This window comes from Muntiacus reevesi, chromosome 6, assembly GCF_963930625.1.
Source record: "Muntiacus reevesi chromosome 6, mMunRee1.1, whole genome shotgun sequence".
Lineage (NCBI taxonomy): Eukaryota > Metazoa > Chordata > Mammalia > Artiodactyla > Cervidae > Muntiacus > Muntiacus reevesi.
In genome coordinates this window covers 91,295,559-91,322,763 of record NC_089254.1, presented here as the reverse complement: position 1 = coordinate 91,322,763, position 27,205 = coordinate 91,295,559, and the positions used below count along the sequence as shown (strand labels likewise).

The window sequence follows — 27,205 nt, the reverse complement described above, 5'->3', positions numbered from 1 at the left end:
TTGTTTGTCATATATGATTTACTGACTTGTATTTTTAACATTTACATCTCATATCTCCCTTTAGCTACAAGCTTCTTGAAAGCAGACAATTGTCTTATTTCTTGTTCAATTGTTAAGTTGTGTCTGACTCTCTGTGACCCCATGAACTGCAGCTCGGCAGGCTTCTCTGTCCATCACTATCTCCCAGAATTTGCTCAAACTCATGTCCATTGAGTCAGTGATGCCATCCAACCATCTCATTCTCTGTCGCCTCCTTCTCCTCTTGCCCTCAATTTTTCCCAGCATCAGGGTCTTTTCCAGCCAGTCAGCTCTTCACATCAGGTGGTCAAAGTATTGGAGCTTCAGCTTCAGTCCTTTCAGTGAATAAATATTCAGGGTTGATTTCCTTTAGGATTCAATGGTTTGATCTCCCTGCTGTCCAAGGGACTCTCGAGAGTCTTCTCTAGCACCACAATTCAAAAGTATCAATTCTTTGTGCTCAGCCTTCTTTATGGTCCAACTCTCACATCCATATGTGACTACTGGAAAAGCCATAGCTTTGACTATACAGACCTTTGTCGGCAAAATGATCTCTGCTTTTTAATACATTGTCTAACTTTGTCATAGCTGTTCTTCCAAGGAGCAAGCATCTTTTAATTTCGTGACTTCAGTCACCATCTGCATTGATATTGGAGCCCAGGAAAATAAAGTGCCAGTGTTTCCACATTTTCCCCATCTATTTGACATGAAGTGATGGGACAGGATGCCATGATCTTAGTTTTTTGAATATTGAGTTTTAAGCCAGCTTTTTCACTCTCCTCTTTCACCTTCATCAAGAGGCTCTTTAGTTCTTTTTCACTTTCTGCCATTAAAGTGATATAATCCACATATCTGAGGTTATTGATATTTCTCCCTGCAATCTTGATTCCAGCTTGTGATTCATCCAGCCCAGCATTTCACATGGTGTACTCTGTGTATAACTTAAATAAGCAGGATGACAGTATACATCCTTAATGTACTTCTTTCCCAATTTTGAACCAGTCCATTGTTCCATGTCTGGTTCTGTTCCTTGTTTTCCTGCATACAGATTTCTCAGGAGGCAGATAAAGTGGTTTGGTATTCCCATCTTTTTAAGAATATTCCACAGTTTGCTGTGATCCACACAGTCAAAGGCTTTAGCATAGTCAATGAAGCAGATGTTTTCTTTGAATTATCATGCTTTTATCTATGATCCAGGGTTTGTTGGAAATTTGATCTCTGGTTCTTCTGCCTTTTCTAAATCCAGCTTATACATGTGGAAGTTCTTGGTTCATGTACAGCTGAAGCCTAGCTTGAAGGATTTTGAGCATAATCTTGCTGGTATGTGAAATGAGTGCTATTGTACGGTAATTGCACTGTCTTACATGCATCTGCAATTCATTTGGCTCCAATAATAGGGTAGTTTGGTTTTCTTCTTGGTTTCCTGAGCTAAAAAAGAGGGGTACTGCAATGGGCAGATGGTAGAGGGCATCATATATAATGAAGAAACTTGGAACCCACAGGAAGTGGGAGGTAGTTTCACAGGGAAATCAGCACACCACGATGTCTGCGTGCTGGTGTGTAATCTCCCGTCTAATCGTAGTTGCTCAGTGATTGTGAATGGAGCATCTCCTGAGTTGTAGTCTTGACCACAGACTTACTGTAATGCTTGGGAGGACATAGGAAGACTTGGAAAGATCTAGTCACTTTCCTTCCCAAAATGAAAACCCCATTAAACTAGTCTGCCTTCCTGTGGTCTTTGGCTGGAAGGTTCTCAGCTTTCATAAAAGTGCAAAAATAAAAAAGATATCAAAGTGAAATTCACGGAAATAAAGAGATTTTTATTTAGGGGCACAGATGATTGCCCCTCAGTAGTTACTGGCTTGCTTTTATGTATCTCCTTCCTCTGCCCACCCCATTCCTTCCATTTTCTGTGAAGAAAATCTTAAATTCTCAGCTTGTATCAACTCTCCTTCCACTCTTTTCTCTGAGCTACACGTCTGGGCTATGCATCTTTGTGGGGGGTTGTGAACAACCCTGTCTTGGTGACACATGATGGTTCTTTCTCTTCTAATGACCTTCCCACATGGACTGAGAGCTCATTGCTGCCATGAAAGAGTAGGTCTGACTCAACATCTGACTTGGGGACAGATGTGTGGAGAAGGTGGGAATCTGTGGGAGGTGGGACACCAGATCCCAGTGTTAGAATTCCCCTGCATCAGAGGTGCTAGGCACAGGCTCCCATACACTCTAGGGGCAGCCCCATCCCACAGCTGGTCCAGAACTGGGGGGGTTTCTAAACGCCTCCCACACTCATTTGATATATATTTTATGTTAACTTCTGCCACCTGGTACCTTATTCACTCATGTGTTTTTTAAACCTAAATTTTGAACTTAGTTTTTGTTGTTGTTGTTTAGTCACCAAGTCATGTCTGACTCTTTGCAACCCCATGAACTGCAGCCCACCAGGCTCCTCTGTCCATGGGATTTCCCAGGCAAGAATACTCGAGTATTCTTTTGGCAACTCGAGTTGCCACTTCCTTCAAGATCCAGAGGATCTTTCCAACCCAGAGATTGAACCCGCATCTCCTGTATTGCAGGCGGATTCTTTAGTGTTGAGCCTCGAGGGAAGCCCTGGACTTATGTTTATCACATTCAGTTTCATCTTGGAATCAAGTTCGGATCTGTTCCAGCCTGCTAAGATAGTTTTGAATTATGTGTCATTATCACCAATAGAGACCACATAACTTCTCCCATTGCCTCTCATTTGACCTTCACAAATCCTAGAGTTTGTCTTCTACAATTCTGAGAATTGTCTTCATTCATATTACTGATAAATTGTGAAACTGCAGAGCAGCAAGGACAGAACCCTTCAGCATGGCATTTCCTGGAGAGCTTCCCTTATATGTTTGACAAATAATAATTGATTAAAATTCTTTGGGGGCTTTCCAGGTAGTGCTAGTGGTAAAGAACCTACCTGCCAACGCAGGAGACACAGGAGACCAGGATTCAATCCTTGAGTTGGGAAGATACCCTGGAGAAGGAAATGGCAACCCACTCCAGTATTCTTGCCTGGAGAATCCCATGAACAGACCAGGTGGACCATAGGGTTGCAAAGAATCAGACATGACTGAAGCAACTTAGCACACACAAGTTTCTTTGGACTCAAGAAGCAATGGAACCACAAGGACCCAGCAAAGACTTTGGAGGCACACAGACCTGGCATTGCAATCTGGCTTATGCCAACTGGTCATTCATTCCCAATGAATAGATTATCTGGGGGCTCAGTTTCTAGTGATTATGGATGAATGAGAGCTGTAGGTCTTCTCCTCCACAACCTTCCAACAAAGCAAGTATCAGACTGGATTCCACCACACACATCCATCTTTGTTAGTAAGGAGACCTAAAAGCAGTCACACTCCTGTCCTGAAAGTTCAGGGATGACCCTATCTTCTTGATCCCAGCTAGTGCACTAGGGATAGCAAGTCCCTCAGCCCCGCTGTGGACATATGGGGCATACAGATGGCAGAGCCCCCAGGCCAGCCCTCTCTAGTTCCAGAGAGTAGCACAAATGTTATCATTTTCTTCGTGTGTCAGGAAGTGAGAAAGTTTGGGGAGCACTGACTTAGTGACCATCTTGGTCAGTTTAGGCTGCAATAACAGCATACCATAGAAAGGGTGGCTGGAACTGCAGACATTTTTCATAGTTTTGGAGACTGGAAGTCCAAGATTAGGGCACCAGTTCTTGATGAAGATTCTCTTTCTGGTTTACAGGTGACTGCCTTCTCCTTGTATGATGTATATGTGTGTGTGTGTGTGTATATATACACACACACACACACATATATGTATATATATGTACATATATATGAAGTGTATATATATATATATGATGCATATATATATATATATATATATATACACACACACACATATGGGGGCAGGGGGACAATTGTTCTCTTCTTATAAGGACACTAATCTTATTCAGGAGGGCTCCACCCTTATGACCTAATTGCCTTGCAAATGCTCCATTTCCTAATACTATCACACTGGGGGTTAGAATTTCAACATATGAGTTTTGGGAGGACACATTCAGTCTCTAAAATGACTCTGTGAGGTTTATTTGAAGGGAAGTTTGCTTGAGGCAGAGGCAACAATATTTTGCTTATATGTTTCAGCTCATCTTCTAGTGGGATCAGAGGACAGAATCATTTGAAAGATGAAACATAGATCTAATGGGGCCCCTGAGCCACAAACTCCAGTTTCTTGTGCCATAGAGCAGAGGAGCCCAGACAGTATTTCAGTCCAATTGTCTATCTTTGACACCACTTAATTTCCCACTGAAAAATTATTTCCAACATCTCTTATGCTTTTTAACAAACCCAGTGGTGCTGATCAAGATAGTGAAGTTAAAAGACTCAGGGTGGACTCTGATGTGAGTCTTTCAAAAGCCAACTCAGCAACCCTGGAGTGTATGTGCATTTTTGATGTCAGTACTTCAGATGTTGACTAACTGTCCTTGGGTGTAGATTAAAAGTAACTTGCATACATTATACCACACTGTCTACACTGAAGTGTTTTAAAGTAAGTTACAGATGTCATCAAACCCTGGCTCCTTGGCTGTGTGACGCTGGGCATGTAACCCATCCTCTCTGATGTTCAGATTTCTTATCATTACAAAGGTAAAATAATACATCACAGAATTACTAGGACAATCAAGTGGCATAATGCACACTGCTTGGCACATATTAAATGCTCATAATATTGCTGAAAATTATTGCCTCCTCCTCAGATACCTACTGTTAGCTATGATTCTTGCTACTCTGTGGTGGATTAAAGCACTTCACCTTTATTGGCTTATAAGTAGTCACAGCTGTTTCTAACATTAGACTTCAGTGTGCCTACCGCTTGAGATTGTACATGCACGTGGGAGGAGAAGAGAGGCGGGTGGCTGATCCCATGGATCCTGGCTCTCCTTCTAAGTGTGGTGTCCTAGCAAAAGATTTAAAAGTTTCTGTAGGAGTTTCTTCATTTTGGGAAAATCCAGTGTTTTCCTGGAGTTTAACAGCAATATTTATATCTTTGACCTGTGCTCAGCTCAGCCATCCATTTTGCCAATGCACTCCTGTAAACATACATGGTTTTATGTATGTTTCACCTTCAGTGATATCTTAATGTGTTCTTCTTGCCAGGCGGTGGCGATGGTTGCTCTTTTTTTCAGGTTTACCACCCAGACCCCAAGATTTGGTTTAAGGGAGAGCAAATAGGAGACTCTTGGCTTTAACTCAAGGCAGTGACTAACCATTAGTGGGTAATTATTGCCTGGAGCCTACCTGATAATTACATCAAGCTCTGCAGAATGGAGCATCTGCTGTTTGCCTGCTTCAAAGTCATAAAGCTGACATGGTCCATTGGAGACCAGAAGGGTGGGTCCAGTGTACATGGCATTGACATACCTGGAGATACTCACCTGAGCCCAACAGGAGATATTTATGGAAACAGCCCATCTCAGTTGTCTTCAGTTCCAGGCCCTGATTTCCTGGTTAGATAGACTTTAGCTAGATTGTAAGGGCCTCTGGGATTTTCCTGCATGCTTTTCACTGTATGTGTCCAGTGACCCAGCCAGAATCCATTGCCTCGAGACACCCTGATTGTCAGAGCACACCCAGTTTCTCCTGGTCACTCAGTTCTGAAAGCAGTTAAATCTCTGCGTGATGATGGACTATTAAGCTTGATACATGCATTTTCCCCAGCAACATCCTGGCTGAGGGAGGAAGAAACCACTGGTTGACTGTGGAGAGAGGTGATGAGCCACTGTGGAGAGGGAACAAAAGCCTGGGAACTTGGGAACTTTCAGTGCATTGGTGGATTTTGAAGATGATGGAGCTCTATGAATGGTGAATTTAGCCAGCTTGGAATGAGATGGTCATTCTAGAGCAATCACACCACAAAAACACCTGTCACTTCTCCTCTGTTCCCTGAAGGAAAAGAGGCACTTATTGGCAGTATCACCCCCATATCCTTGTCACAAGCATCCTCCACTCTTTGGCCTGTCAATAGTGACCATGCACCCTGGGTTTGCTAGAAACAGACTTCAGATATTCTATGCCATTGCCCAAGCCTGTGTCCTGGTATTTTTGGTTTAAAAATAGTCACTGTGTAGGTATAGATATAGATATGGACATAGATATGGGATATACATATATCTATATGTCTAGATACAGAACACACATACACATATACATATATCTATTTCCATATCTGCCTATGTCATCAACTCAATGGATATGAGTTTGAGCAAACTCTGGGAGATTGTGAAGGACAGGGAAGCCTGGTATACTATAATCCATGGGGTCGCAAGGAGTCGGACACGACTGAGCAACTGAACAACATATCTCCAAAGGTTATCCTTGGAGAAAACTGGGAAGTAGTTGCCTTTCTCCTTAAGGACTCCATTCAGAGTGAAACCTCTTCCTTTCTGCCTCTCTTATTTTCTTTCAACGGGCCCTCGGGGGCTCTAGTTGTATATCCGTGACTCAGGAGTGAGTGAGAGCTGCCACTGTGCCATGTCGCGTTGGCAAAGCTTTGTTTCATCTCCTTGCTGAGGAAAGGCTTGTCTCCTTCTTCTACCAAAACCCTTCTGCTCACCAAGCTTTAGCTGACCAGAGAGGACGCTTCCCCTCGGTCTCACCGTGTCGCCTTGTAGAGCAGTGGGCCCCTGCTGTTTGAACCCTCTCCACTCACCTCTTCTGCCTGGTCTTCTGTCCGTCTGTCCACAGGGAAAGGGAAGTGATGGAGGAGCCACAGTGAGGAGAGGGTTGTTGGGAGAGAGAATGCAGCGCTTGACCCAAAGGCACAAAGCTCCGATGGTGGCATTTCAGGCATTTCAGTGGAGACGGTCAGGTGAAGACTGAGGCAGGGGACTTCTCTAGAACTTCTCAAACCAGACGGGGAGGCCCCTGACTACCAACTTTCAGTCAGCAGTCAGTTCAGTCGCTCAGTCGTGTCCGACTCTTTGCGACCCCGTGAATCGCAGCATGCCAGGCCTCCCTGTCTGTCACCAACTCCCGGAGTCTGTGCTTCAGATTGGGCCTGGGGCAGTTGTCTCGGGCCCCTCCTTCTGCATTTGATTTCGTGGCCCTGTCAGGAAGCTCTGCCCCTGCACTGAGGCTGTCACCCTTTGGTTTCTCGGATGGATCTGGGGAGGAGATCCTTCCAGCAGTGTTATGAGCTTCCTGGGGCAAAACACCATAGTTGTCCTGTGGAAAATAGCTCAGGGGTGGCCGAGAACTGCTTCCTCCCCAAGGCCCCATGCTTCCTTTTACATGTCTCCTCACTGTCACTCCAGGAAATGCTGGCTTTCCAGTGAGTGGGTCACAGGCACTACCTGAGGCCGGCAGAAACACACCTCATTAGGTAGCCTCTGCTTCCGGGTCATCTGTGTGGGTGCAAGTGCTAGGGATAGGTGTGCGGAGCAGCAGGATTTCTGCCCGAGGCGTAGCTCAGAGAGACTGGCTTCTTCAGAAACAGGAATTAGGAAGACCCTCATTTTCATGGGGGGCCTTACAGCAGCCCAGAACCCTGGGTCACACACCCCATCAGGGCTAACAAACCAATCCCCTGCCTCCTAGCAGAACCACCCCAAGGGGTTTGTCATGGGCAGTGCCAGCCCCAAGGCAAGATTTCTTTTTCTGAGTCTCTTTCATCTGAACAGTTTCCACTTCACTTAGTATCACTTAGCTGGTATCGACTTAAAAAACATTTACAACCTAAAAGTTGAGTGTTATGTTTGATTTGGTGTCAGTTTTTAGGACTTCAAGTCTGAGAGACAGCATCTCAAGTGACCCTGAAAGAAATGCTCTGAGGAGGAAAGGGGAGGTGCCAGATTATATAGAAGTTTTGCAACAAAGGGCAGATAGTCTGAACGTCAACAGATTATTGATTAAAGAAAACCAGATCTCCCAAGTTAAGGAATTTAGTGTTTTTCTATGTACTGAAGGATGCAGGAGTGGGGACTCACTGAAATCATTTCTTTGGTATGCGCCTCAGCTATTTGCGGGCCAGTACCCTGTGCTTTCACATTCAGAATTTCCTCAGGGCTCACTGGGAGTGACTGCGGTCTGATGGCTGCTAGATGTCAGATATTCTTTCCTTCCTGAGTTCCCTCAGGGCTCACCAGCTCATGTTGGCTGGAGGGCTGCAGTTGCTGATGACTCTGACATCCTTTGTTTACTGATATGGCAGGCAATATTCCATTTATCACTGGTATTGGGGAAGGGGCTCAAGCACTGAATTGGTTTTGTACTGAAGGGTGTGACTCCTGAAATTAATCTCCAGGGAAACGAAAACCCAGGTTTCTTTAGTTCAGAGTTTGGGAGCCCAAAGGGGTGTGTTTCCAGGTGGAGGAAATGCATTGAGGGTATCAGTGCTAACCTGAGCCCCAAGGAAGTGGGGTGGGTTTTCGGGTAATCAGACCACCACTTCAGCTGGAAACCTCATACCTGCAGAAAAAATTTCCTCTTTTGACCTTCCTGAGCCTTCCTGGTCTGAGGTACACTACAGGAAATTGAGGGCTGATGAAGGGCAGAGTCTGCCCCATTACCACCCCTAAAGCTGTCTCAAGCCCTCCAAACCCTTGGCCTCCCAGCACCCCATCTCTGGGAGCAGAGGTACTTCCAGCTACTCTTTATGGACCAGGAGTTTGGAAGGGGAGTAAGACTAACAAAGAACCTCTAACAAATAACTCCCATCGTGGCTTCTAGTTTAGAGCAAGTGTTTGCTAAGGATGAAATCAACCCTCCTAGCTTGTTATTTTTCAGTATTTTAAATAAGGGTCTAGGAGTCAGGTCTTCAGCACTGAGGTTCTGGGTAAAAACTTTGCCAGCTGTGATCTGGACAGGATCTCTGAATGGCTTTTCCAGCCCCAATTAACATCCACCCTGCCAGTCCCATTAACTCTCACCAGGAGCTTTCCTGTTAAAGGGAGGAGGCGTGCAGGCACTCAGCTTTACACACACCCTCCACTTGGGCTGCATCTCAGTTGCATGTGGGACGTTGATTTTACACGTTGCTCCTCAGCAAATCTGCTAATAAGATCCTTTTCCCTCCCTCTCCCTCCCTCCAACCCCCTTCAACCTGGCCCGACTCCTGGTCAGACCTTGATTACATGTCTCATTGATTCCATTCAGCTATTTATTAATACACTAATTAGTATGTTCATTTAAAGGAGAGTGACATCGCTTTTTAAAAATAAATGTACAGAGGTGCAGGTTAATGGAAATTTCTGTTTATTTAACATTGACGTCTGGTGTGAAGAGGATTAGTTTTGGATGTTAAAAGGACACAGGGTTTTTTTCTGAGGCTTAAATCACTTGTGCTGACAGTCTTTGAAAGGTGACACCTAGAGTCATATTGCATTTTCCTTCGGATCAGAGGCTCTCTCCACTACTCGAGTGAGGAAACTGGAGGGTGTCCGAGAGAGTGTGTGGCTGTCTGTACTCCATCTCTCACAGGAGACTCTGGTTGTGTGTGAGGGTGGCTGGCACATCCTCATACACAATGGTGAGTCACACTTACTGCTCTGCCTGTAGGGCTGTCTGGAATTTTGTAATTCAAGGTCAATGAATGGATGGCCATTGCTTTTCTAGTGTAAGCTTGTTCTGTTTGTTCTTGAGTTGCTCATGAATGGTGTATTAGTCAGCATCAGTGATTTCTGTAGCAAACAGCCCCAAAGATCAGTGGGTTTGCACATTGCCATCCAATATTGGTTCATATGTTATGGGGAGATTTTGCTCTGTGTAGTCCTTGATGTGAGATCCTCCTTGGGGGCTCAGATGGTAAAGAATCTGCCGGCAAAGTGGGAGACCTGGGTTCAATCCCTGGGTTGGGAAGATCCCCTGGAGTAGGGCATGGCAACCCACGCCAGTTTTCTTGCCTGGAGAATCTCCATGGACAAAGGAACCTGGTGGGCCACAGTCCATGGGGTCACAAAGAGTCGGACATGACTGAGCAACTTTCACTTTCACTTTCTAGCTTTTAATGCTAGATTGGGAATTTACCAGAAAGCACCATAGAATTCTTGGTGTTTGGTTAGAACTCCCCAACTTTGAGTCAGAACAGGTGTTTCTGGGATGGGTGGTGAGAACAGAACCCAGACTGCCTGGCATGTGTTCAGCTGCAGGCCTGTCCACTGTTGGCAGTTTTGTCTGTTTCTAGCCTGTCCCCATCTTCTGGACTCTACCCGCCAAGCAAAACCCCCAAAGGTAGACAAAACTGTGGGACATTACAAAAACAAATAAAACCTCCCCGGAGCTTGAAATGGCCCTAGGCTCATCGGCTTATCATAAAATCCTTTGGCAGTCATCTTGAAGTTAGAATTACACTGTACTCTGAATTAATTTTGCATTAGGCTTTAATTTGATGAAAGACCAGGGCTACACGAGCCTAGACTCCACTTCCTACTCTGACAAGGAAGCGCTGTTCAATGCCCGGGGGCTCTCCAGACCCCTCCCAAACCCCACCGGATTTGGGACGTGGCATTCCTAGAAACTCTTTTGAGCCTTTCCAAAGCGAGGCTTTGTCTGTCTTCACGCTCTCCCCATCCGCGATCCTGGAGCGAAGCCATCGATTCAAAGGGCTCTGTTTGGCTGGGTGTTTTCTTCGGTTTCACGTTTTGTTCGACAGCATTAGATGCGTTCACGCTCAGACTCCCTGGGGCCCGTGTGTGCGTCAGTGACGGCTTTCTGTCCTAATTTGGTCCGGGTGATCTGGGGATCTGGACTTGTGGTTGCAGAGAGGTGCTCTCTGGTTTCTTCTCATCCCCAGCGCTCAGCTCTAAGCTGGTGCAGGGGCTGAAATGCAGGGCAACCTGAAGAACAGAAATCCAGGCAACTAACATACTCTCTTGTCTTCACCTCTGATTTGATGCTCTCGGTGGGTGTTTGTGGAATCCTGAGGGCTTTCACCCCTTCCCTGTCTTCTCTGTGGTTTGGGAATGCCTGTCCTTTGGTCCTTCTGCACAGTAGACATAAATCAGAAATCCTAGCATCATCAAGCAATCCTGGGAGGAGGCCTATATATAGCTCCCAGCCTCTCTCTGACCTCTGCCACCCATCTTGCCCTCAACGGTGCCTGCACACCTCCAGGAGGGCACTCACATAGGGGCTGGAGGAACTATGTTGGCGTGGAGGGGTTGTTTGTTTAGTGATGTTCAGAGATCCAGGAACAAGCAGAGATGTAGATGTGGGAGGGGTGAAGGGAGAAGCATGCTGCAGGCTTGAAGGTAAAGACTTGGGTCAAATGTAAATGAAGTTCAGTCTTCCCACTTCTTAGCCCACTTCTTCCCAATTCTACTTCTTCATCTGTTGCATGGAATCCCGATCATTTCCTTACAGGGTTAAGTGAGGTGATGCATGTAAAGTGCTCGGCTCTATGCCAGGCCCAGAGCAGGCATTGTCAAAGAACGTGGCCTCATATCTCTTCCTTTTGGAAAGGATTTTCAGTTTTTGTTTTTTTTTTTTTCAGTTTTAAATGATCTCTGTGAACTGGAGTTGGGGAAAATACCACTGTGGGACTAACCTGATGTAATTCAGTGTATTCTTTAAAGAGAGGAAGTATTTGAAAAATAAATGTATTTCTTAGGCCACTTGTAATGAATTAACATACTTTGGGAATCTCCTGCCTTGAATAGTAGAACCTGCTGGACTGGTTTGATATTTGACCTGCATATTTTCATTCTGTGAATCTCAGGGTTGACCCCATGGTTCCCAAGCCCTGCTTATTTTAAGACTCACCTAAGAAAATTTGAAAAATTGTAGATATCCTGGCCTCCGCCCAGGCTGATGTAATCAGAGCATCTGAGGGTGTTGGGAGTGGGGGGTTGAGGATGGAGAACCTTCTGGAAAGGGTTTCAAGGAGGATCTGATGATCAGTCAGTTTAGGAAATCTGAAGCGAGATCACTGTCTTTGGAGTGCAGGGCATAGGAGGGAGACATGTGTTCCTTCTCCCCGCTGCCCACTTTAGCTTAAAAATCTCAAAGCTCAGCACTCAAAGAGTTATCAGTGTCTGCCAGCTTCTGTTCCTGAGTCTGGATGAGTGTCTGAGTTACCCGTGGCCCTATGGGGGTGACAGTGATGCTATAATCTGAAGATAAGTTTATGAATGACTTCCACTGGCATTGCGCTTTCACTTGGGTGTTTGCATCTGACGTATGCATTGGATAACTGTCTCTTAGAGTTCCTACATCCAGCAGTGTAGCGTGGTGAACCCACTAGGGCTGATAGAAGAGGGGGAAAACCCACTAGGGCTGATAGAAGGTGGGGAAAGATCAAGACCACCTCAAGCAAACCCATGTCAGTGTGATGTCCTTTTCCCTCCCTCTCTCTTATCTTCAGATTCTCCCTAGCTGTGGCCTCAGGGAGATGTGAGGGGAAGAGGGAGAAAAGCAGGAGGTTGGGTGTGAGGGTGGGTGACCCACCTTGACCCTTCCTCGCCTCCCCTTCATTGTTCTGCTCGGCCCCATTGCCCAGGGCTCCTGCTAGAGCTGAGGCAACAGCTCTCTGCTGATCCTCCCAAGGAGGATGCTTCTGAAGGGGTTTTCCTGATGTCCGTAAGAGCCACTGCAGGGAGGCCAGACTTTAGGAAATACACTGGGTGATTTTGTTTCTATTTCGTTTTCTGCTTCTCAAGGAGGGATTTTAGATGTTGTGAGGGACCATATTTCAGAATATGCCAGCTTTATTCCTCTTATAGATTCTGGGAGCCCAAGGGAGGGACCTTGGAGCCTGAAATCTGTAAATTTCCAAGAATCTTGATGGCTTCTGGCAGATCAGTGAGGACCTCAGTGAGGCAGAGAGTGCTTCAAGTCAGGAGGGCATGCCTCCTGTGACGGGAGCTGTGGATCTGCCCCCGACCTGATGGCGGGGACGTGAGACCACATCCCCTTGGGGGGGGGGAGGTCTTGAAAAAGTGGAGTCTTCCTTCTCTTCCCTGGGAGGAACCAGAAGGCTTCACTCTAGCAGACTAGGCAGCCACTGGCTCCTTTTGCTTCTGTGGACTGATTAAGATGGGAAACAGAGCGTCTTGCTAGGTGTGGCTGAGAAACATTCTCAAGTTTGTTGTTACTGAGTCGCCAAGTTGTATCTGACTCTTTGAGACCCTATGGACTGCAGCACACCAGGCCTCCCTGTCCCTCACTGTCTCTTAGAGTTTGCCCAAGTTCATGTCCATTGAATCAGTGATGCCATCCAATCATCTCATCCTCTGTCACTCTCTTCTCCTTCTTCCTTCAGTCTTTCCCACTCATCTTTTGCAGTGAGTCGACTGTCTGCATCAGGTGGCCAAAATATTGGAGCTTCAGCATCAGTCCTTCCAATGAGTATTCAGGGTTGATTTCTTTTAGGCTTGACTGGTTTGATCTCCTTGCTGTCCAAGGGACTCTCAGGAGTCTTCTCCAGCACCGCAGTTAGAAAGCATCAATTCTTTGGAACTCAGCTTTCCTTACGGTCCAACTCTCACAACTGGATCCTCAAGTTTAGCAGTTATTAAATTGATCCTTGACCAGTGGTTCTCAATCGTGACTATTAAGTGGAAACCCATGAGCCGAAGCACACTTGTGTTTCTTTTAGGTACGTGGGATATTTCCCCATGGCCAAAATTTAAATATCAAGAGATTTCGTGTAAAATGTGGTTTTTACACGTCTGTAGAAATACAGGCATATCTGAGGACACAGAGCCGTTCTCACATGGCAATCACAGAGTTGGCTAGAGGCCACTTCCCAGAGGACGTGTTCTTCAGCTTGCAAAGCTGCATGCTGTCTGCCCAGCTTGCTGTGTTCTCTGTGCTATTTGCCTTCCTTGCCTGGGGCCCAGGGTTGTCACTTGATTTTGGGAGCCCTGCCTCCTGGTGTCATAAGAAGCACCTAAAGATCTATTATCTAAAAGTCTGCTTCCTGTACCCTCAGAGATTCTGATCCCATGGGTGCGATTCTGCTGCAAGAAACTACACTTGGAGAAATACTGCCCTAGAGTTCAAGGCACAATTTCCTATGAGGGCAAGTGTGTGACCACAGAGAGGTCCAGGCAAATCCCACCAAGGAGAGCAGCCTCAGGTCTCCCCATCAGCTCAGCATTAGAAGTTGATATGAAGACATCTCACTCCTTTTTCTCCTCTGGAGCCAGGGGTCTCTGGTGGGAAATAGCATCTGTCACACAGCTGAGCTCTGCTTTTGCACCTGTCGGTGGAAAGTGAAATGCTGCCTTCCTGGGGGCTCTGCTTAGTGAACAGAACTTGCCCTGATAAGCTTTCCAGGAGAAATAGAACAGCCACTCATTCCTCCACTCACTGTTCAAAGTGGAAGCCCTGCTCTAGGGCCTGGATGGCTGGACAGTGATTTCTGAAGAAACAGAGAGGGGAAGCCTGAGTGCAGTCCAGGTTGGGCCAGAAGCAAGCAGGGGACGGTTCAACCACATGTAGAGAGTCCCTGCTTCCTTCTCTGGTCAGGGGCTTCTGGAGGAAACTGTAAACTCTGCCTGGGGTAGACGGATGAAAATAAAGAGAATTCAGACTTCTTCTGGGCCCAGAGATGGTAGGAGCCAAGAGAATAAACCAGAATAACCAGAATAACTATGAGGCTCTCTAATGCATGCCCCCTCCTGGATGCTATAATTTTTTGTGGTCCTGGAAGCATCCATTTCCACATATCTGCCTTCAAACCTTTTTTTTTCAGTGCTGCCCTTGTTTTTTTTTTTTTTTTGGTTCTAGTTACTCTTTATTTTGGGCTTCCCAAGTGGTGCTAGTGGCAAAGAACTGGCTTGACACAAGAGATGAAGGTTTGATCTCTGGGTCGGGAAGATCCCCTGGAGGAGGGCATAGCAACCCACTCTAGAATTCTTGCCTGGAGAATCCCATGGACAGAGGAGCCTGGAAGGCCACAGTCCATAGGGTCATAAAGAGTTGGTCATGACTGAAGCGACTATGCACGCACACCCTTATTTTGGGTTTCCCAGGTGAATCGGTGGTAAAGAACCTGCCTGCCAATGCAGGAGCCACAGGAGACACCAGTTCGATCCCTGGGTTGGGAAGATACCCTGGAGTAAGAAGTGGCCACCCACTCTGGTATTCTTGCCTGGGAAATCCTATGGACAGAGGAGCCTGGAGAGCTACAGTCCATGGGATTGCAAAAGAGTCAGGCATAACTTAGTGACTAACCAAACAGCCTTTATTTTATTATCACTTTTATTTGAGTATAATTGGTTTACAATGTTATGTTAGTTTCTGCTATGCAACAAAGTAAACCAGTCGTGTGCATGTATATATTCCCTCTCTCTTGAGCCTCCCACCCCCCATCTCATTCCTCTAGGGCATCACAGGGCATTGAGCTGAGTTCCCTCTACTATATAGCAAATTCCCGCTAACTATCTACTTTACACATGGTAGTGTATATATGTTAGTCCTAATCTCCCAGTTTGTCCCACCCTTCCCTGCCCCACCCCCATGCCCATTGCATCCACATGTCCGTTCTCTACATCTGTGTCCTTATTCCTGTCCTGGAACTACATTAATCTGTTGCTTTCTATTCCAGAGATTAGCTTTGGGAGTAGGCAAGATACAATTCCTGAAATTGTAGCTGGAGGACAGGACCCCTGGCCCTTGGGTGGTGGCCAGAGCATCACAGAGGGAAACTGTGGCACAGTTCTGGCTCAGGCCTGTGCACCCCTCTGGAGTGCCTTGTCCATTGGGGACAGTTGTTAAAGCCACTGTTGCACTAGCTAGTGATGACTGGAGTTATCAGAGATAATTGGTTACTCAGCACTAGTCAGTTTCCAGGGTTGGTGGGTTGCTGGTGGTCCTCTTCTCATCTCCCACTTTAGCTGTGAATAAACAAAGTTATTCCATCAGTCAGCAGGAATATACCTGGCTACCTCCTGCTGGGCCCTTACCCGCAGGTACTGGTAGCTATGCGGTGGGTGGTGTCAGCCCTCAGCCTTGCAGGTTCCCCACCCCAGCAACACTCTTGACTTTTCTTAGCCTCTTCTTTCCTGTTACACTTCTTAACACCTTCATTCCAACTTAACCTTATCCTCACCTTCTTTCTTTTCCTGCAAAAAAACACAGGAAAATCATGTAGCCCTCCCTTTCTCAGGAGTCTGGAAATCCAAATGCTCTTTTGCTTTTTTATGGAACGAGTGCTTTGAGAGGCGAAAAGAACACATTTGCAGGATAGGGGGACCCTCCTTGGGATGATGTAATGAAAGAGTTAGAAAAATATTGTGCCAATCCATTGCCTGGTTCTCAGATGGCAAAATATTTAAGAATTATTTGCAAAGACATGATGCCTGGCTTGCTTTCCTCCTCCCTGGAATCTCAGTTCAACTGTTCTGGCATTTATGGAGTATGTCCCATAAGCTAGGTGTGGTGCCAGAGCCTGGGGTTCACTGTCGAATCAGCCAGTAGGACTCTGCCCTCAGAGAACTGATGACCCATTCCTGGAACACCTTTACACAGGCCTCACTCTGCCTCCATCCATTTTCCAACCTTCTAGCACACCCACAGCTTCCCTGATGGCTCAGTGGTTAAAGAATCTACCTGCAACGCAGGAGACTCAGGTTCGATCCTCAGGTTGGGAAGACCTCCTGGAGGAGGAAATGGCAACCCGCTCCAGTATTCTTGCCTGAAAAATCCCATGGACAGAGGAGTCTGGCGGGCCTCAGTCAATGGGGTCACACAGAGTTGGACACAACTTGGCGACTCAGTGAGCAGGTAGCGTAACTCCAGTCTAACTTTCATTGGGTTAAATGTAAGCTGCTTGCAGGACCTGAAGACCTGATTGCAGGAGGTGGGTTCCTTTGGGGAGAATTAGTGGGAAGTTTTTGAGCCCGGAGGATATTGGGAGAGAAAGTGCGTTTGCTTTCTGCAGACCCCATTGATTTGGTGCAGGCGATTAGTAAGAAAGTCGGGGGCAGACAGGTTCTGTACACTTGGTGAGCTTTGCCTGGTGTGGCCGTCCTGTTCTCTTCCGTCTGTAGCCCGAGTTCAGCTGAGATCGGTGCCAAGCCTGGTAATTTATTTATGAAATTATATAGCCCTTTCCAAAGTAACATTTTACTTTTATTTTATTTCATCTCCCTGATCCCTACCGTGAAAGCAAAAGTTATTTCCTCACAGGTGGCTACCTTTTGACACTCATTCATATAAATGGAAGGGAGGAAGGGGGAAAAATATCTGTTGTACATGGCAGACGTGTAGGCCAAGGAAGACGTGATGATAGTTTAAAGGTTTACATTTCTATTGCATTGAGTCTCTAGCTGGAAACCTGGGAGCTCAGTCCTAGTGGGCTCTTTCTGTCGCTCAGGGGAACCAGTGATGGCGGTCTTAGGAGTCTCCAAGGACCAACTGTCACATAGTGATGGGTCTGCACCTCTTGCCCTCCACGCATTTAAAATCCATTTCTATGCTCTCTATTTTCTACGGAACTTCCTGGCTTGTGTTCTGATGTCCCAGGATTTCTGGTTATTAACAAAGTGCCCTGAGAGCTTTCTCCTTGCCCTGGACCAGCGTTGTATAGTCAGTTAACATCACTTAGAGAATCTTTGAAATCACAAAATGAGTTGATCTCCCTCTCGCCACAGGCTGGTCCTTCCTGCCTGATCACATGCTATGCCGAGTGGATGCTCTATAGTGGCAGGTTCTGTGTTTTAGCCTGAATTTCTCCCTCCCCTGGCAGTTTTCTCCATTGGAGAGTAGCGCCATCACTAACTTCAAAAATGTTGTATCTCCCCATATCTAGAAGAGTACTAAAATTCTTCATGGTGATGACATTCCTCGTGACTAACAAAGCTTCACGAGACTAGTGGAAACCTTCTGGAAAAATATGTGCTTGACTGCACGCATTCCCCCTTCACCAAAATCACATGTACACTGACCTTTCCCCCTCCCTGCCTCTTTGGAGCAGTTTCTCAGAGCTTTATGAGGTGCTGTCTCCTGGGCTTCAGTCCTCATTTTGCTCCAGATAAAACTTCACTGACACACACACACAAAAACCAAACCCAAAAAACCTGATAGCATGCTAGAAACTATATATAAAGAATATATAGTAGATGTGCAACCAAAAAGATGAACTGAAAAGTAAAGCAACTGAAATTAATAACTCAGTGGATGGACTTTTAAATTCTTTAGACACAGCTGAAGAGATAATTAATGAAGTGGGGGACAGGGCAAGAGAAACTATCCAAAATGGAAGGTAAAAAGTACAGAAAAGGGGGGTAAGGGACATAGTGGATACATTGAAAAGGTCTTACCTATTTGATTAGATTTCTACAAAGAAGGAGAGAGAGCGGGGAAGAATGGCTGTGAATTTTCCATCAGCCATCAAAAACAGATTCTAGGAGGCCTACAAACTCCAAGCAGAATGAATAAAAAGAGAGATCTACATCCAGATATGTCATAATGTACATGTAGAATGTTGAAGACACATTGTATTATTTATGATTTCCCAAGCAAGCCCCCTGTTTTCTGTACCTTTGCATATACTATTCCTCATGTCTTCATCTTTGTCTCCTCAAGCTTTATCTGATAATCTTCCTGTTCTTAACCACCCACTAGATTTATAATTAAAATTATAAAGATTTTTAATGTCATCAGTGTCAATTCTACTTCCTTGATGACTGCTCTCATTATGGAACATTGAGTTAGTTCCAAGCACTGTTTGGGTACTCATGATACACGATCTCATTTAATCCTCTTAAAACTCACCAGGGATTTCTACACAGGAAAAAGTGCGGCCACCCAGCCCTCTTCTGAACCTGAAGCATTTTACCTGTCTTATACCACTTACACTCTTTTCCCTTGCACTACTGTAATTTCTGAGCCCTTCTCATCCAGGGGAGGATCCTTTTTCTTCTTTTTCTGTCTCACTCTGTGCCTTGCACCTAGCTTTGCATATGCGTGGCAAGTGCCCATTTACTTGTTGAGTGAGTCTTGGATGTGGTTTGTCCCCAGAATGCCTTAAGTGCCTGTGGATCTGTTAAAAGTCTGAGCAGATGCACCAATGGAAGCTGTGAGCCCGTCTCCACACCTTATCATCTCTGCCTGCCTCAGCGGCTGCCGTTCACACGTTAAATTGAAAGCAGCGACCGATGCTCTATTTAAAGTGTCCTCGAAAACGGTACTCAAGTGTGTAACACAGCTATTTCACTGATGTGGGCAAGGTATTTATGGAGAGGTTGTTTTTCCTTTGGATAGGAGGGTTTGTAACCAGAAGCCATTATAGAACACCTATGTGGATGTCAAAAGGAAAACAATGAAAAAAAGCCCCCAAACTCCCCTGCTTGTTACCTCCATCTCTATCAAGACATCATCTCCCTGGTTATTTTCTGCATCAAGTCGTGTCTCTTCCATCAGCATCTAGAGATCACAAAATGTGACCCAGGGCCAGTAAAGTTGAAGAAGGGATTGTCCAGAGCAGAAAGAATAATTGCAGTGTTTGCCATTAGCATTCCAGCTCTGGTGTATTCTCTGGATTTGTTCACCACCTGGCTTGACAGCTTAATGGCTTGCAAGAGAAGAAACGTTTTAGCACAGTCAGTCTCTACCTCTTGTGGGGAGGAGTAACTGGTGGAAGCACTGGGTGAAGTCTCTGGAGGAAGGAAGGGGGCGGTGTATAGGAAAAGAGGTGTTAAGTTAGGGGGAGCGGCCCACTTCATCAGGGTCACACACTGTCCCTGCTTCCGCAAACTGGTGACTCGTATGCACTGTTGCCGCCACCCTTTCCCTCCTCCACTCTCTGTCTGGGCACCTGCTCACTGGGAATCCTTTGAAATAAACCTTTACTGATTCTACTGATTAAGTCCACCTCTTGCACTTTTGGCATCCAGGATGTTTTACTTTGAGAACACCGTTCACATTCTGCTTCCTTTTCTCTCCTTCCCCCTTTCTCGTGCATGTGTGCTCAGTTGTGTCTGACTCTTTGCCACCCCATGGACTGCAGCCCACCAGGCTTCTCTGTCCATGGGATTTCCCAGGCAAGAATACCAGAGTGGGTTGCCATGTCCTTTCACAGGAGATCTTCCCGACCCAGGAATTGAACCTGCGTCTCCTGCATTGGCAGGTGGACTCTTTACCACTGAGCCACCTGGGAAGCCCTCTCCCTTTTTTAGCAGCATATAGTAAATAGCCCAAAAATTTTAAGACAAGTCCCATCACACCCTCTACTCTTTGCACTCAGTATCTGTTTCCCATATAAGCTTCTGGAGAATCCTCAATACCACAGAGCTGGACAGCACTTTCCTGGGTTGTGGAGGTGGAGGCTCATGTAGGTTTGGTGGGAAGCTTTAATCATTGCATGCTCAATTGAGAACAAAATGTCAAGGCTAAAACCCAGCCCTTGCCACACCCGATGTGGGAGTTTTGCAGACCCCAGCAGGAATCCTGTCCCCTGAAACTTCCAGCTCTTCATTGCAATGACTGTGATTCCATTGCCAGGTTCTCCAGGCAGCCTCTGACAGAGTCCTGCTCTTTGTAGCTCTGAACCTCTGGGGAAGCCTATGTTTCTTGATGGAGGTGCCACTGGGCCTTTTGGTCAGGACAGTTCTTCATTATGCATGACTGTCTTCCAAAATACAGGGTAAGCATCCCTGCCCCACTGGGGGCTAAAAGCCAGGGGCCCTTGGTCAACCAAAAAAGCCTCCATACATTTCTGGATCCCCATGGCAGGGCATTCCAGACTAAGAACTTCTGTAAGTCTGAGAAGAAGAGCATGGTTTACACTCTTCCTGCATGTGACACCTGTTCCTCTTTCGTTATCTTAGAGAAATGACCTTGAACAAATCATATCAAAGACTCTCTGAGCCCTCAGGGTCCTCATTTGTTGAATAGTGATCATAGTAAAACCTATGTCTTAGATTCAGGAGGAAGATTAACATTAATGAATGTTTGTGAAGGTTTACAATGTGCTAGGCAATTTGTTAAGCATGTTACATGCAGGATCCCATGTAATCTTTGTAACCAACCACCTGAAGAAGTGGGTCCCATTATTATTCCCATGTCACAGATGATGGAACTATTTTTAGTCCCATCTTACGGATGCTAAGACTCAAGATTATTCAGCCACATGGGCTATAAGTTTAGTCAGTGGCTCTCAAACTTCAGAATCTCCTGGAGGGCTTGTGAAAATCACAAGTGGTGGGGACCCACCACCAGAGTTTCTGATTCAGTAGGTCTGGGATGGACCCAAGAAACTACCGGGGCTGCTGCGCTGGGCGCCACCTGTTGAGAACCACTGACTTAAGTCTAAGAACCACTGATTTAAGTCTGAGAACCACTGACTTACGTCTTCCAGTTTATTACTTCCAGCAATTTGCCATGTTTTGTAAGCTCTGAGAAGACAAGTGGAGAGTATGTCCCTTACCCCCTTGCACACATAACACACACACACACATATCCACATATCAGGGGATTTTGTATGTTTGATGTAGCCTTGGAAGGGCTCAGTCCCTGGGGCAGGGGACAGAGTGTCACTTGGGTTGTGTCTTCACTGTCAGTCTGCTGAGGCTCAATGTGTCCCTGAGCTCTAGATGGAGAGGCGGAGTCCTGAGAAGTCCTAGTGAGGTCCTTTAATAGGAGAGAGAAGGGGAAGGTGGGTAATGGGGGTAGCAGCAGCCACAGGGCGACAGGCAAGGGCTGGGAGCTTGGAAAGTCCTCTAGGATGTGTTACTACGGATCCTGAGACTTGTGCTCAGGATGCTTTATTTCTCTTGTGCCTGAATTTTCGGGGACTATTGGGTTTTTGTTTCCTCTACTGACACTGTCAACCTGTGCACACAGGAAACAGAGGAAGGGGTTTTCTTCCCTCCACACCTAATCCAGGATGTTAAGAGGGGAGCTGCATCGCTCAGTGGCTGCTCATGATGGTGACCAAGTGAGGGGAATCCAAAGAGAGGTGGACACAGGGCAGGACAGCTGCCAGCAGCATCCAGGCCTGGTTGGTCCAGCTGCCCTCCCCACCCAGAGATCCTTCCAATAATATTATAACTGCCGCTCATAGCTGCTGTTGCTTACTGTGTGCTAGGGCTTAGACTGAGCACTTTATAGTAGTTGTGGGTTTGGAGCCTATTTTCAATTCCATTTTATGGACAAAGAATGTAGGTTTGGAGATCCAAACATTTGGAGATCCAAAAATTTGCTCACATAAGGAGCAAGCCACAGAGTAAGACATAGGGCCCAGGGCTGCCTGAGGTAAAGCCCATGCCCTTAACCCTTTCACACTGAAGTTCAGTAAAACCTTGGCACTTTCTCTGTCTCAATTAGGGTGGCTCGGATGGTTAAGTGTCTGCCTGCAGTGCGGGAGACCTGGATTTGATCCCTGGGTTGGGAAGATCTCCTGGAGAAGGAAATAGCAACCCACTCCAGTACTCTTGCCTGGAAAATCCCATGGACGGAGGAGCCTGGTAGGCTACAGTCCATGGGGTCGCAAAGAGTCGGACACAACTGAGCAACATCACTTTCACTTTCACTCACTGCAGGAGTACCTTAGTGGCTCAGTGGTAGAGAATCTGCCTGCAACGCAGGAGACATGGGTTGGATCCCTGGATAGGGAAGATCCCTTGGAGGAGGAAATGGCAACCTACTCCAGTATTCTTGCCTGGGAAGTCCGATGGACATAGGAGCCTGATGGGCTACATACAGTCCATTGGGTCACAAAGACTTGAACATGACTTAGCGACTAAACAACAGCAACTCCTCACCTAGAAGCAGGTACTGTCTGAGTCTCGTGGAGCTGACGAAGTCCCAGGCTTCAGACCAGGTTCTGCCGGTGAACCTGAGCTGGTCCTCCAACTCCACGGGCCTGAGTGTCTGCCCTTTGTGAGCTGAGGAGCCCTCTCCTCTCTTGTGGGACTGCTGTGTGGACGGCTGATACATTCAGGCTCCTGGAAAGAAAGATGGTGATGGTGTCCTCTATCCATAGCTGTGCAGGGGCTGTCCCCCGCCCCCCCAGGACTGGCACTCCTGGTGGTTTCATGGCTCCCACACCCCTGCCTCCTCCTCTGTGTGGACAACCGCACCAGGAGAGCTGGAGAAGGGATGTGAGTGGGGATGAGACTGTCTGATGTCTTTTCTAGGAGGAATTGAAATGCAAGCAGGTCTAGGGTCAGGGCAGGTTCAGCGATGCTCTGCATCCTGTAGAGGAGTTGCTGTGTGCTGGGGGATTTTCCTGTCTGCTGATTTGATAAATGATCCAGGGCTGGGTGTCCAGGCCGAGCACGTGGGGCACGGTGGCCCCCGCTGCCTGCACACCTCGCTATGAAATTGACAACAGAAGTTCCTGGCTTGAAAAGGACTTGATCCAGATAAAGACTTTTTTTTTTTTTAACTTATCAGAGGCTTCCCTGTCACTGTGGACTTGACACCTCACTCTCAGAGGGCCTTGGGCCTCCTTTTCTTTCTTCCCGCATGTGCTTCCCTCCTCTTTTTTCCCGCACAGCACGAGCTGGAGATGGTGTTTCAGGGAAGGACCCCTGCCCTGTGCTGAGACACGTGCCTCTCGGTCCAGGTCCTGGCCTTCTGTTTCAGGCCGTCTATCCCGACCTGGGGAATCTCGGCGAAAGTCCTTAAAAAGGGTCTTAACTTTCTTTCTTTCTTTTTAAATTTATTTAATTATTTTATTAATTTTTTTTCCTTTTTGTGGCTGTGCTGGGTCTTCGTTGCTGCACACAGGCTTGCTATAGTTGTGGTGAGCGGGTTTCTCTTTGTGGTGACTTCTCTCTGAGGAGCACAAACTCTAGGGCACGTCTGGGCTTCAGGAGTCATGGCACACAAGCAGCCTTTGTTGCCCTGGGGCATGTGGAATCTTCCTGGACCAGGGATCAAAACCGTGTCCCCTGCATTCGCAGGCGGATTCCCAGCCACTGGAGCACCAGGGTCCTTAACTTTCTTGAAATGGTATTTTGGGTGCTGAAAATAACCACATTCAGGGCAATAGTGGACTTGAAGGATTAAGACCCCTTCAAAAAGGCTGTTTTTGTTATTTTTGGCTCAAAAGAACTGCACTATCTTATCACTGGATTAATAATTTCCATAAAAGCTATCATAGGCTGAGTGCTTAGTAGGTGCTAGATGCTGCTAAGTGCTTCTTTCAGCATCAGTTTGTCCACTCCCCTGCTTCTGTGCACAGCATCCCTGCCAACTAGACATTTGGCTCCTGCCTGAGCCTGTCTGGGGTGGCCATGTCTGAGCCTGTCTGGCATGATCGGACTGGTCCCTGGGACTCAGAGAGGATCGAAATCTCTCTGCCTCATGACCTCTGCTCACGGGCCCTATTTCTGCCTCTTGGAGTCATCCAGAAAGGTCACTCTCTCCTCCCAGCAGCCCCCAGCTTCAGCCGAAACATTCCCAGCCCCTTCAAGACTTCCTGGTCCTCTGTAGCTGCTTGGTTCTTTTCATCTTTTAAGCAGCCTGATACCTCTGAGAGTACGGTCAACTTAGTAACTCTTCTCTGCAAGAAGCAGAGTCTGAGACAGAATAGGAATTCCACAGTTCACTCTAAAAAAAAATGCCTTTTTTTTTTTTTTTTTTAAATACTCTTCTCATGAACATCTCTCCCAACTCCTTGCAGTTAGGACCTCCGACTAGTCAAAGTCAGCCATCTCTGTAGATTGGCTTCTCACTGCAGGGAGGGCTTTCTGAGTTCTGCCCCTGCCGCCACAGCTGCTGGACAGGGCAGCTCCTTGAAGTGGCTCTGCGATTGCAGCCTTCCAGCCTCTCTCAGCAGCTGCCTCCTGTTGGGTCCTCTGGGCTGATTTGCCCAAGGACTGGCTGCCAAGTCTCCAGGTGTCTGGAACCCCAGCGAAGCAGCCTATATTGGGCAGACTGCCTCAGAGGAGAAGACTGGATGTGCCAGGTGGTGGCTCTGCACGGGCTGAAGGAGCCCTGAAGCCCGCATCTTTCTTCTGCCCGATTCGCTTCCTGGCTCCTTCGGTGGAGACCTGGCTGTTGCAGAGGGCTGTGTGAGGAAAGGGAAGTTTGGTCTTTCCCCTCTGCGATCTATAGCTTCTCCCCAGGCCTGGAGCAAAAGTCGGGATTGGGATAAAAATGATGAGGAGTAGTCTCTCATGGGGGATGAAAAGAGAGACTAAACTTCCTGGGAGAGCAATATAAGCCAAGGATGATGGCAGTAATCACGGCAAACACTGATGTGACAGCTGTGGGTGCCCAGCGCTGTTGGAGGCATTTACACCTGTTCACTCATTTAATCCTCACAAAAGCCCCACATGGTTTGTGCTATTGTGACCCCATTTTTTAAATTAGAGTATGCTGTTTTACACTGCTGTGTTTGTTTCAGCTGTACAACAAAGTGAACCAGCTATGTGTATACACATATGCCCTCCCTCTTGATCACACCATCGTGGTTATACGGGTCATGAAGATCATGAGCACCGAAGAATTCATGTTGTTGAACTGTGGTACTGAAAAGACTCTTGAGGGTCCCTTGGACTGCAAGGAGATCCAACCAGTCCATCCTAAAGGAGATCAGTCCTGAATGTTCATAGGAAGGACTGATCCTGAAGCTGAAAAACTCCAATACTTTGGCCCCATGATGTGAAGAACTGATTCATTGGAAAAGACCCTGATGCTGGGGAAGATTAAAGGCAGGAGGAGAAGGAGATCACAGAGGATAAGACGGTTGGATGTTATCACTGACTCTATGGATATGAGTTTGAGCAAGCTCCAGAAGTTGGTAATGGACAGGGAGGCCTGGCATACTGCAGTCCGTGGGGTTGCAAAGAGTCGGACATGACTGAGCAGCTGAACTGAACTGAACTCCCTCTTGAGCCTCCCCCCATCCCACCCCTCTATGTCATCACTGAGCACAAGCTGAGCTCCCTGTGCTATACAGAGCTTCCCACTAGCTATCTATTTTGCACATAGTAGTGTACTATGTATTATTGACCCCATTTTATACATGGGAGCCTGAAGTTCAGAGAGCAACTCATCCAAGGTCCCAAGACAGATGCAAGTTTTTCTCTAGATTCGGCACTCCTGACCTACTTGAGAAACAGAAGAGAGGGGGGGAGCTGAGATTCCAAGCCTGGAATAGAGTCTGGACTCCAGCCCTGAAGAATGCCTACCCTCTATGAACCCCAGTTTCTCCCCTTGTCAAAGGGCAGGAGTCATACCTACCTCGAGGGGCTGTGGTGAGGATTATCGGAGGTGATGGGGTCAAGCATAGACCCCAGTGCTGGGCATGTGGCGAGGTCTTAGTAACTTGCCCTTATGAAGGGGAGGATACCTTGATCTTCATTTTCCTGACTGTGGGAACTGCCAAGAGGCTGTTCATCCAGGACTAAAGCAGAATCAGGGAGCAAGGGGACCTGGGTCCTCATATCTTGGCATCACACTTTTTATTTGGTTTCCTGGGTGAACTGCTGGAACAAGGGGGCACCGGCCATGGGGTAGCTGCCATGAAGGTGAATGAGACGAATGAAGTGCTTGAATAGGAAGGGACCCCTTCCCTTTTCTTCCGGAGCCCCAAATCTGTGACTGATGTGAGAAAGAGGATGGGAGGAGAAATGAGTTAGCTGGTTGGTCTCAGCTCAAAGGCCTTTAGGAAGAGCTGGATCTTGAGATATGTAGGAGTGTAACCCCACTCCTTCCTCATGGTCCCACCGCCCACCAGCCAGATCACAGGTCCTCCCTGCCCCGGCCCACCCACGGAAGCCCACGGTGAACCAGGACACGGACTATGGTCTGCCACATTTCAGTGTGTATTGCCATCCTTGAGGCAGTATCTCAAAGTAAACCAGCGCTTATGGGGAAGGTCAACATTCATAATGCATTCACAATGGTGAATAGAAACCCAGATATCACAATAGTCTTCTGAATAATTTTGATTTCTTTTTTTTTTTTGAGAAAGGAGTGACTTCTGGTCTGGTTAGGTGGCCCTGTGACTTGTAATGCGGATGGTGAAGAGTTTGTGCTGGCAGTAGAAGGAATAGAAGGATGACCTCTTCGTTCTCTGATTGCTTGCTAGCACTTGCCCTTCATATTCTTTTCTAGCCATACTCTTTTTATAGGAATCTTTTAAAGCCATTTGTCCATTTTGAAAAACACAGGATGGTAAAAATGCAATAATGCAGTGCGTCATAAAACCCCTTAGCTGATGCAGATAGATATGCAGCCATATCTTGCTCATACTGCTGGCAAATGCAGCTGTG

General features: G+C 46.8%; 1 protein-coding gene across 4 annotated transcripts in view; it reads left to right on the top strand.

The window, feature by feature from the left end:
• Nucleotides 1–27,205, top strand: part of PLXNA4 (plexin A4) — a 469,014-nt gene that overhangs the window by 17,614 nt on the left and 424,195 nt on the right. Inside the window, exon 1 of one of the 4 annotated variants that reach the window (XM_065938910.1) lies at nucleotides 6,809–6,895. The exons of the other annotated variants lie outside the window; for them this stretch is intronic. The gene's annotated coding sequence lies outside the window, so the exon portion shown is untranslated. Of the gene's footprint in view, nucleotides 1–6,808; nucleotides 6,896–27,205 lie in introns of those variants that run through there. 4 annotated transcript variants of the gene reach the window in all.